The 12,287-nt window shown below is 42.1% G+C and overlaps 1 protein-coding gene across 2 annotated transcripts in view; it reads right to left on the minus strand.

The window, feature by feature from the left end:
• VSNL1 (visinin like 1) overlaps positions 1-12,287 on the minus strand; it is a 152,529-nt gene that overhangs the window by 80,583 nt on the left and 59,659 nt on the right. The window lies entirely within an intron of this gene.

Genomic DNA, 12,287 nt, shown 5'->3' on the forward strand with positions numbered 1-12,287 from the left:
GCAAATTAATACAATTAGCCAAGTTGCTGTGATCGTTTTAAAACTTGATTAGCAACCAAGCTGGAGTATGCTACTGACAGCCTTGTTTTGTGCTCACTGATGCTTTCAGCCAAGCCCGACCCCATGCTCTCCCTGATTATTTGGATGCTAAACTATATTTAAATAAGTGTTAGGCTGAATTCGAGAAAAAACTAAGAAATTCATCTTTCAATTAAAGCTCTTAAGTCCTGCAGAGAGACTGCTGAGTTAGTTTTCAAAATAAATGAGAATTTGCTTAATCTTTTTATCTTTAATAATCATTTAATATAAAGATTCCACCCTTTTTCTTTTCTTTTCTTTTTGAGAGGACTAACAGGTTCTTCCTGCCAGTTGTTACCAACATATTAAAAAGTGACCTTTCTTTTAGTAACCTTCATAAAGTGGTTCCTAACTATTCCTTGTGTTTTCAATTATGTGTTCCTTAGGCTGGCATTGTTATTCATCAGTACTATGCTGGGTTGAAAAGGATTTTGTGATCTTTTTGTTACATTTTAATTCATACATTTCACAAATTCATAGATCTGATATTATTCACAAGTTTCTCTTTAACCTTACCCAGGGGTGAAAGTAAAATGCAGCTCTTACCAGTATGGGGCCTCTCTGGCCGCCCCTCACCCCCCCCCCCCCCGCCCCGGAAGGGGTGTGGCTTCCGACGGAAGGGGCGGGACTGTGGGTCAGCATCCCCCAGCCAGTCCATCTGTGCTCCCTGGCCTGCGCTGCCCGGGGCTTCAGCAGCGATTTAAAGGGCCCGGGGCTGTGGCCAGCGCTGCCACACTAGTGGCAGTGCTGGCCAGAGCCCCGGTGCCTTTTAAATCACGGCCCCAGGGCAGCTACTTCTTTTGCACCCCCCACTGTCAGCAGCTGGGGGGTAAGGGAGGGAAAAGGGGCAGCACTTTAACATCGCTTCCCTTTTTGCGCACTCCATCGGTGGCCCTGTCGGGTCATCGCTGCCCCTTTTGTGCCCCCACATTGGTGGCCCAGCTGGTAGGGACCCGGCAGGGCCGCTGATTGGGGGCGCAAAAGGGGCAGCGATGTTAAAGCACTTTAAAGTCAGCGGTATGGGCCGGTACTGGCGGCTACCTTTTACCGATACACCGTACCGGCCTGTACCCCCTTACTTTCACCCCTGACCTTACCTTAAACCCCTCCACTGATGCCAGTTCAATGACTGACAGACTCTTTATGCTTTATGGCTCCAATCCTGCAAAGGCTTCCACATATGATTAACGGTACATTTGTAAGCAGTCCCATTGATGTACATGCGACTTCCCATATGCATGAAGTTAATCACAGGTGGAAATCTTTGCAGGCTCAGGGCCTGTAATATGCCTCGCTCTTGAAATATGAAGTGTTCTACAGTATATTAGTGGGACTACATTTTTCTTCTGATAATTTTAGGTTTTGGTATATTCACATTGACTAGTACAAATAATTCTCCCTCCCCCACCTCATTTTTTTACTTTCTTAATAATTTTTTTTAGATAATCACATTTTATCTCAATGTGCATTTTTTGCAGTCATCAAGACAGTGGATGAATGACAGTGTTGCCATTTCCTGTCCTAAGCTCTTAGGGCCTGATCTTGCAAGCCCAGCTCACCTGAGCAATCCTCATTCAAATAAGAAATCCCATTGTATGAAGGGGTGAAGCCCTTACAGAACCAGGACTGAGGAAAAGAGCTGGTTAGCTACCCAAACTGTGAGAGACAGGGGAGGGGCTTCTCTTCTGTGCAAAGGGTTCTGGGTTGGGAAGTCCTCATTAAAACCCCTGGCTCCCTCCAAGCTAGAGAGTCAGAGTTAAAGGGTTGATGAAGAAGAGTCAACTGGAGCAGTGGTTCTCAACCAGGGGTCCGGGGCCCCATAAGGGGCCTCGAGCAGGTTTCAGGGGTGCCTCCAAGCAGGGCCAGCATTAGACTTGCTGGGGCCCAGGGCAGAAAGCCGAAGCACCACCGCCTGGGGCTGACGCCCAGGTCCCTAGCCCTGCCACCCGGAGCTGAAGCTGAAGCCTCAGCAATGTAGCTTCGTGGGGGGCCCTGTGGCATGCGGCCCCAGCCAATTGTCCTGCTTGCCAGCAGTTCTGGCTTTTATATGCAGAAAATCAGTTACTGTGGCACAGGTGGGCCGTGGAGTTTTTATAGCATATTGGGGGGGCCTCAGAAAGAAAAATGTTGAGAACCTCTGACCTGGAGGAACCTGGGCCTGCAATAAGGCATATGGAGTACTTTGAATGGGTAAATGGACTGACACTATCTTATGGAAAGACATTCTTTGTTGTTCTTTTGGGGTTTTTTATTTAAAATATTTTTTGGTACTTTTACTAATAGCCCGTGAACTGTGTCATGCTCATTTCAGAAACCTTCCTTTACACTGTTACGTCTGCCATTCCAGCTATGCATCAGCTCATCACAAAACCATATCTAGGGCTTTTTCTATATGGCGTCTTAAACATCCCTGGCATTCAAGTCACCTGCCAACCTCTGGTCAGGTTCTTCACAAGCCAGCCATCCCACCTTTCACACAAACTGTAGCAAAAAGACTGTCCAAACAAGTCAGCCAGGTTCAGTTCAGAGAGGTTTAGCAAACAAAGTACCAAACATTCTTAAAAAAAAAAAAAAAAAAGAACAACAAGGGATACTTTTCCATAACAAAATGTCAGTCCATTTACCTGCCTAAAGTACTCCATATGTCTCATAACTGGCTGAGATGACCCTTCCTCACCAGCTCTTCAACTCTGACTCTCTAGTTAGGAGAGAGCCAGGCATTTTATAAAGGGCTCCTGTACCTAGAAGCCTTTGCAGAGAAGTCCTTACCATCTCTCTGGGTGATTGACAGTTTGGCTGATTCTTTTTCTCACTCCCAGTTCTATAAGGGATTCGCCCCGTCACACACACTGAATTCAAGTTAACCTGGTTAGCTGAACCCACTCCTACAAAATTCTGAGCACTCCTGAACCTCCCTCTGCCCTCAACCTCCACTGACTTTCATGGGTGTGGAAGGTGCTCCTCAGCTTGCAGGATTGGGTTCATATAGTCTTTCATTCACAACCTGCTCCCATCTAAGTCAATAGCAAAACTTCCATTTGTATGTAACAAAAAACCCACTGGAAAATATACGGCCTGATTCTCCACTCCCCTTAGTGTAGTCATTTACATCTGTGCAACACAGGATTAAAACACTACCATTCTGATCTGATAGCCTTTAACATCTACTGTGCCCTCACGCTGCACAGGTGTAAATGCCAACACTAAATACAAGGCCCTAATCAGGTCCCTAATGTGAAGCATTGAAGAATTATACTGTGGGGAAACAATCCTGAACTGGTGGAAGCATGAACAAGTCTTTTCCATCTCTAATATCCATGTGCCCAAGTTAACTCGAAATCCAGAGATTAACTTAAACCTTAAAAAGGAATAAAAACAGACAGGAAAGAAGAATGGAAGTGGAGAAATATAAGCATTAATTGCTATGTAGTGAACACAGATCATTTACATCCAATTGTCAACACTTGAGATATGAGCTGTATTTATAAACAAATATGTCAGTTCTTTCAGTAATTTTTATATTGGCCCCTGTCGTCTTTTACCTAAAATGTATAACATCATTTACCTTAATCTCTCCTTGTGGGCCACGTTCTAAATAGCAGTACTTTGGTTTCATTTTATATGATATTTTCTCCACTATTTTGCTAACAGGGTGCTCAAATTTTCACGTGGTGCTTAGTTGTGTCCTGTGCACAGAAAGGAATAATGTCTTCCCGGGACCAACACCTAGCACATGTGTTTCTACTTTCCACTGTAGCACCCACCTTTGGTGGCAGCTCTACATTTCATATGCAAGTTCAGTTTAAAATCACCTGCCAACCCTTCCCCTCCCTCCCCATCTCAAAATCTTTTTTTCCCCTGCAATATTGCGTTTAAAAAAGCTTTTCCCCATTTTAAAACGTAGTCTCTTTCTCATCAAGTGAGCTACTCATTTCTCTGCCCATTTCCATCATTTCAGCACAGCCTGCTTTAACTGGACAGGCTCCCATAGCGTTAGCCATCCCTCCTAGCTTTGTGTGGTTAGTGACTGTGATCGATGTATCCCTTTATGCAGTCTCCTGAGTGATACTAGACATGGCACTAAAGCATCCAGATCTCTGCTCAGTACCTCTTCCCAAGTTGTCACAGTTCTATTAATAATCTTTGTTATTCCCATTCCCATTCCATCATGTATCCATCCCAGAATAATAGTATCCAAACCAGCTTGTCCCAGGGGCAAGTCATAACTGTTGGCAAGTCACTTTGCCAGGACAGCATGGGTTTCAGCAGCAAGAGCACCCAGAAAAAGGGGCACAGTTTCAAAGGATTTACTGGGTATGAAAGGAGTGCTGCAAGTACGATATGTAAAATAGTGCAACCAATAGGACAAAGTATTATTAGCCAGGAATATCCCAAAGCATTAGGGACAAATTCTGTCCTCTGTTGCACAACCACATTATGGTGCTGAACAGACATAACTGAAGGCACAACTGGGTTCATAGTTTCTTTAGGGTATTGCCAATATCTAGCAGACAGACCTGGACATGCTCTGCATTTGCTTCCTATGTAAAAATCGTTAGCATACCAAAGAAGCCCATTTTCAATCTCTTATGTTCTTTGTGAATTATACTAATCCTCATGTGGAACAACTATCAATTTATCAATTTTGTGTAGGCAAAAAAACCTAATGCCCTTGCTTCTACTCTCATTTAAACCAGCATAAATAATTGAAGTTGAGCCTTTTGGTCAGGAAGTCATATATTCCTCAGAATATCTGGCCCAGTATTGTCTTTGGGTGCCCCACTTTCCACAAAGCTTGTACTCAGTTAATTTGGCACAGTATATATTTAAAACCCCATACTGGCTAATCTAGTAGTAATACATTTTTCTCCTTGCCCCCATCCCAATTGCTTACAGACTGGCTGATATTTTACTTGTTTTCATGTTTTAACTGGCCTGCTGATTTCCTTTGTTTCTTTTTGCCTTTTAAAAATAGTGCTATATTTTTCAGTCCCCAAGTACCTTCCTTGTTTTCCAAGAGTTCTCAAAGATGACTACCAATACGTACAATAACTTCCTTTGCTATATTCATAAGGAGCTTAAAACGAATGTCATCTGCCTTCTTTCATTCATCTATGTCATTTTTACTTGACTTATTAATTTGGATTCTAGATATTTCCATATCTTCATTTTTTGATTTATAATTATATTATTTCTAAATGTATCCATTTATTTACATTGTCCCATTGATTCATATGGCACTTCAGATATGTAAAGCAGATAAAATCCCTTCAGGAAATACCATTCTTCTGTAAACCTCAACTCCATTTTCCAAGAAAAATTATTTTCTTGGTTAGGTGGATATAATTATTAAAGTCAATGGAGTTGCTCTGGATTTATACCAGTGTATGTGAGCAAACAACTGGCCCAGCATACCTATCTATAATCTCTTCCATCATCATATTCACAGAAACAAGACACTCCTTTCTCGTCTTTCTCTGTGATACATGATCCTAGTATTTGCTCACCTGCTTGTTCCACTACAGATTGGCTGATCTGCCTCAAACACCTTTCAGCATCCTTTGATGCATTTTGCCATATAATGTGAACCTCTCTGTGTATTGTATTAGTGGTAATTGCAATGAACAGTTTAACAGGCGGGAGGGATAGTTCAGTGGTTTGAGCCTTCGCCTGCTAAACCCAGGGCTGTGAGTTCAATTCTTGAGGGGACCATTTAGGGATCTGAGGGAAAAATTGGGGATTGGTCCTGCTTTGAGCAGGGTGCTGGACTAGATTACCTCCTGAGGTCTCTTCCAACCCTGATATTCTATGAACAGAAACCTTTCATAAATGTTGCTTTCTGTATAACTTAACCAACATGTAAGGAAGCAATAATTTGGGACTGAAATCTTACGGATTCTCATTTATTTGTTGGTCCAGTTAAACATGGTACATTATCTGCTTTGCTCCCATTTGATGCAGGGAACAAAACTAGTTGATCAGTCCTGTCAGGTATAATCCTCCAGTCTACTGTAATTATATCAACTCATTTTTTCCATCTTCTTTTCAACCTCTAGTTCTTTTGTTAGCAAAATACATTTGAATTACAATCTGCAGTAAGGCTCAACAGTGTCATATGACTATCAGGTGAGCGTCAATGCTTTTGGTTGTTGTAGATACAATTAATTTTGGTAAGAAACCTATTGTTCATAGATTTTTCTAGTTAACCATGAGATTTAGTTCAGTCTTCTAGGGTTTCTTTCTCTTCATTATTATGGAAGAGGTATAATCCGTCCTTAGCAATGAATGTACTAGCTGCCAACACACATTTAATTTTCTAAAATTAAAACATTTTTACATTATGCCACAATAATCATGGTTTACAAAACATGGTTTTTTTTTTCCTCTGAAAATCCATTAATATGCATTAGGCAGAAACAGCAGAGCACAGCTGCACAAACACTAAGTTCTTCAAGTTGGCAGAAGGTCACTCACTCACTATTAGAATCTTTATGTGGAGTAAAATTTTTGTTTAATCTGTTCATTTGCTTCCAAATCACTTCAGTATGTCAATATCCAAGCACTGTTGTTCAAGTGTTGCATATTCTGGAGAATGGCACATCAGCCTAAAAAAAAAATGTTTTGTTTCTAACAAAACAAATTTGAACAAATATTTTTGAAACTTCTGTCAGCAAAATAAAAAATCTACTTAAAAATCTACGTAATACAATCAGGGCAAAATCAAGACTTTAACTAAAACACTGACTTTAAATACCAGCAATATACACTGAAATACTTCATTTTGAAACCCCTATGAAAGGTAATTGTAATTTGAGTCAAGATTGACTATTGTAAATATAGAGAGCTTCACTGTGCAACCCTTGCTTGCATTAGGGAGTACCTATTCACATATGTCTACAAAAGTGAATGAACTAGATTCTGATACCCTTACACACATACTGTAAAATGAATAGTACCTTACTTATATGAATATCAAAGGACTGGACTGCCTCATTCATGTTGAGGAGCAATGGGGATACTCATCTGAGTGTCGGCTAGAAGTTCGCAACATGGCACAAAGGGACTGCTCAAGGAGTAAGGTACTACTCAGGAGGAGTAAAGGTATCAGTATCTGCCCCAATGGGATTCATCATGTAAGAAAGTGCTCACCAACACAAGTATAGGGTTGCCAATTTTGGTTGGACATATTCCTGGAGATTTCATCATGACATAATCTGTAATTAAAGATTAATCTTTAATTCCTGGAGACTCCAAGACAATCCTTACTCAGGCAACCCTAAGTAAGTATTGCACAGTACAGAACATAGTGAGAGCAAGTGAAACCCTAGTCCCCCTCTCTGCACTGAAGTGCTACAAATAATTGATAAAGAAAATGTAGAACTAACAAGACACATGCGGAAAGCCAGAATGTCCAAAAGAATTCAGTATGTTGGGTACCCTGAGAGTTAGGCTTGTCTACATTACCCTCTGGATCGACGGGCAGCTATCAATCCAGCGGGGGTTGATTTATCGTGTCTAGTCTAGATGCGATAAATCAACCGCCGAGCGCTCTCCCGACGACTCCGGTACCTCACCAGGGTGAGAGGCACAGGCGGAGTTGACGGGAGAGTGTCAGCTGTCAACTTACTGCAGTGAAGACACCGCGGTAAGTAGATCTAAGGACGTCGACTTCAGCTACATTATTCATGTAGGCATTATTCACGTAGATGAAGTTGCATATATTAGATCAGTTCCCCCCACCTGCCCGCCCCCAGTGTAGACCAGGCCTCAGAATTGGAGCTACTGAGTGCTTTGGAAAATCTGGCCCGTTATTCTTGTGCTTAAAGGAAAGTTGGGCTCTTGTGAAAATCTGGCCCAGATTGTGCTCTTGAAAATCTGGTCCTGCACATTTTTGAAAATCTGGTCATGCTGTACTTCACATCTTAGTCTCTTGCTCTGGTTATATCCAAATCTTTAGATGATGTCTACTCATTTTCTCTTCATGTGTAAACTTTTTGGGGCTGGCCTCTGGTCTCCATATACTTAGCAAAGTTTTTGCTATGTTTACACTTATTACCCTTACTCATGCTGAGTAGTACCTTACTTCCCAAACAGCCCTGAGCAACGGGTGACATGTAAGCTAAAGCGCTGCAGGGGTAGCCTTGGTAGGCATTACAGCTCAGACACCCTCCCTACTTCTTCCATGCTCTGAGAAGTACTAATTAGCTGCTGGCCTGTGCCTGATACAACACCCACTGTGCCAGCTCAGCTGTGCTAGCTGGCACATAGCAGGGGACAAAGTCAAGCCTATGCCCACTTCTCACCTCTTCTGCCCACTCCCCGCCCACTTGTTCTAGCCTGTGTCAAGTCACAATCCAGCTCTATATGCACTAGGCAGAACCATCAAACGCCATGTGGAATTTCCTTATTTTATATATATACAATTTCACTTGCTCTCACTATGGTCTATACTGTCCAATCCTTACTTGGGGTTGCCAACCCTCCAGGATTGTCCTGGAGTCTCCAGGAATTAAAGATTAATCTTTAATTAAAGACGACATGATGAAACCTCCAGGAATACATCCAACCAAAATAGGCAACCCTATGTTGGTGAGCACTTTCTTACATGAAGAATCTGATTGGGGCAGATTCTGATACTTTTACTCCTCCTGAGTAATACCTTACTCCTTGAGCAGTGCCTTTGTGCACATTGCAAACCTCTAGCAGACACTGAGGCTGGAGTCAACGTAGCTTAGGTCGACTTACTGCAGTGTCTGCACCACACTGGGTGGACAGGAGACACTCTCCCGTCAACTTACCTTACTCCTCTCATTCCCTGTGGAGTACTGGGGTTGATCGGGGAGCGCTCTGCGGTCGATTTAACAGGTCTTCACTAGACCCGCTAAACTGACACCCGGTGCGTCAATCACTGGAGCGTCGATCCCGCGGTAGTGTAGACGTAGCTTCAGATGAGTATCCCCATTGCTCCTCACAATGAATGAGACAGTCACAATCTGTTCCTTTGTTCGTATAAGTAGGTACTATAAGGTACTGTTCATCTCACCCTTGCACACATACCATATCATTCATATATATATATATATATATATATATATATATATATATATATATATAATGGAAAAATACAGAAAGCAAAAACACTGGGCAAGTGAAGAACTGTTGGAGTAATCTGAAATAACAGACCAATTTTCTTGTTATTTTTTACTATGTTGCTTAACAAATTCCCTGCTGTGCCCCGGTAATAACTACAACTCCTGACCAATCTCAGCATTGTTCCTTTCTCCTCAGGCTACTTCCGACACTGCCTAGCACAGTGAAACCAGCCTGGTGATTCATCCTTTCAAATATATTTTTTGTTCCACAGAAAAATAGAAATCTAGAGCCAGAACCTACCATTCACACATAAAGGCCAAAAATCTTCTCCAAAGAACCCAGCCTGAGTAAGTAGCTGGGGGACTCTGTGAGTGGAATGGGAGAGGAATTATCCCACCCAAACAAAGGAGCAGGAATCCATGACTGGAGTGGCCTGCCCTGGACCACAGCCCTTTCCATAAGCACCCCTGCACAATACTCTCAGAGATACACTGCAGAGGGGTATGCACCTCCAGAATGGCCTCCCCAAACCCTGTCCCATGCCTTATACAGCAAACTGGTTCTGCTCCCCAAAGGTCCTCTGCTCCCACAGGAAAGGAGATAGGATTTGTGTCATCATGGCCCAGAAGGGGAAGATTTATCAGAAGTGTGCAGCTTTGCAGAATGCAGGAATTTGCTGTATTCTTCCCTTTGGAAGATAGGGAGGAGCCTGAATTCCCAGATTTTCCCTTCACACGGCACTTTGGACGCAACTGTATGATTTTAACCACACTTTTGCTGTCATTTGTGCCACACAGTGAAACTGAGGCTATAGCCCTTACGGAAAAATTAATAAATGGGGATTTTCAGTGTAATGCTACATTGAAGTTAATGGCAACAAGGCACCATTTACTGCTAACAAAACGTACTTCACACACAAAGTGGGTGAAACAGGCCAGATTCTTATTTCTGTTACACCAGAGTAAAATACAGTGCAACTCCACTGACTTTATGCAGTTACTCCAGATTGATACTGGTTTTACCTGAGATCAGATCCTGGCTCAGTGTCTATACCCACAATGGAAACGATCTCTCTTTACTTGGGGGGGGGGGCAGGGAGGGTTGGAAATGGAGAGTTCTGACATTATACAATGCCGTCACACACAAATGTATTCCTAACTTGTTAAAAGAATTCAATGATACAATTACTGAGTTGTTAAATAATAAACACAGCTGGAGAGAGAAAGTAAGAGGTTTAGGCAAGCAGAAAGAGAGTTGTTTTCAGATGCTATGGGAAATGAGATGGACACTTGACTAGGTACTAAGATATAAAGCAGAGTGTTCTAAAGAGCAAGTGCTGCAGGGGAGAAAGCTCTAAGAGCAGCAGTGGCCAGATTGTGTGAATTGATGCCTTTTTATACCAACTGTGTGCCCACACCTGACTAGTCCTTCCCCCCATTTCTGCTTATTCTGTTTCCTCTCCTCTTTTGGATGGGGTTTGGCACCTATGACAGATTTCTCAGATAGTTTAGTGATATAAGGCTGGATCTTCGAAAGGGATAATGGGTAGACATGTTTTGTTTTGCTAATGCTGACAGAAAATAACCATCCCAGTATAGGAGACAAGCAGATCAGTGGACTCATTTCTACTCATGCCTAGCCACAATCAGCTGCAGTGTTCTGTAGGCACTGGGTTGCTGTGAGTTTTAAGGAGAGATTTGTTTTATCAGGACTAAGATGAATATTTCCTTATTTGGACTATTCTCTTCAACTCTGTCCTCATCCATAACAAGTGAAAACAGAACTTCAAAACACTTCCACCACCTATTGTTGTAATATGGGATTTATTCATATGCTAAATACCATTCAGCTGAACTTCAGTAATCATTAATCTGATTATTCAGACTGTTTCTCCATCTCAGTACTCATTCAGTTTGATCACTGTGACAAGTTTGCAACATGTTTCATGGTAAAGTTGTCAGTTTCCAGCTGATTTCTGTGAGGTTTTTGATTGCAAGAGTTGTTGCTTCCAACAGAACACACTATCTCCCCCTACTTCAGTTCCCATGAGTTACTGATAAGGAAGTCCAGAGTCTCCTCAATATACCAAGTTCAACTTGACCACTTAAAGTAAGTTGGGTGGCTGTAATGCCAGTATTGATAGGCATTTCAAAAACTTGCTTTCCAATGGGACACCCTGCACCATTTTCAAATATTAAGAGATTAATCCCCTATTCAAAATACCATTTCTTGTTGCTGAAATATTTGCTAGGTATTTCCCAGTTACAAACTCCTCTTTGGAGAAGATGAGCAGTTCCAGCTATATTTGAACATCAATGCCAACCTCTGTGGGTTCCAGTCTGGGTTCCAGCCTTCCTTTGGAGTTGAGACGATATTTGTCAGCGTTATAAGCAATTTACTTTGGTTTTAGATCCTGGTCACCTATGCATTCTAGTCAGACCAGGCATCTCAGTGGTTTTTGATACAACTGAGTATAGGTCGTTGCTCCAGTGACACGATCATTGCTGCTGGGTCTGGAACTGTCCTCTATTTCCAGTTGTGCCTATAAGATAATGTTCAGCTGATCTTGATGCACATTTGTATAATCCTGAGAGACATGTGATAACTTTCAAAGATCTAACCTGTCTCCCATGTTTAGCACTATTGGTAAGATTATTTCACAACATGGGGTAGAGCACCATCGGTGTATTGATGCCTTACAACTGTATCATTCTTGCTCTGGGATGCCTGCAAGTTTAGTCTTTGCAAAATGTTTGGATGCATCAGAACCACCTTCTCCTCCCCACATGAAACCAAATTCTTGTCAGCAGTTAGAGGTCTTGGTTACGAAGATGCTCTTTCCTCATGACCTGCGTATTGAGGGTACATGTTTGGAGACAGTGACCCAGATTTAGAATCTTGGCATCGCTTCTATGGAAAGCAAATGTGTCAGAAAGATTTTTGTTTTCTCCCCACTGATTATGCAATTTACAATTGCTGCTCCCTTTTCTAATCTGTGGTAACTTCACAAAAACAAAACACATGCCCTCATGACCACCAGATTTGATTGTTGTAATTTCCTCTTTACTGGAATTCCAGCAGTTCATCTGAATTGCTTCCAGCAGGCTTACTCACTA

This window comes from Chelonia mydas, chromosome 3 (genome assembly GCF_015237465.2).
Source record: "Chelonia mydas isolate rCheMyd1 chromosome 3, rCheMyd1.pri.v2, whole genome shotgun sequence".
In the NCBI taxonomy this organism is placed as follows: domain Eukaryota; kingdom Metazoa; phylum Chordata; order Testudines; family Cheloniidae; genus Chelonia; species Chelonia mydas.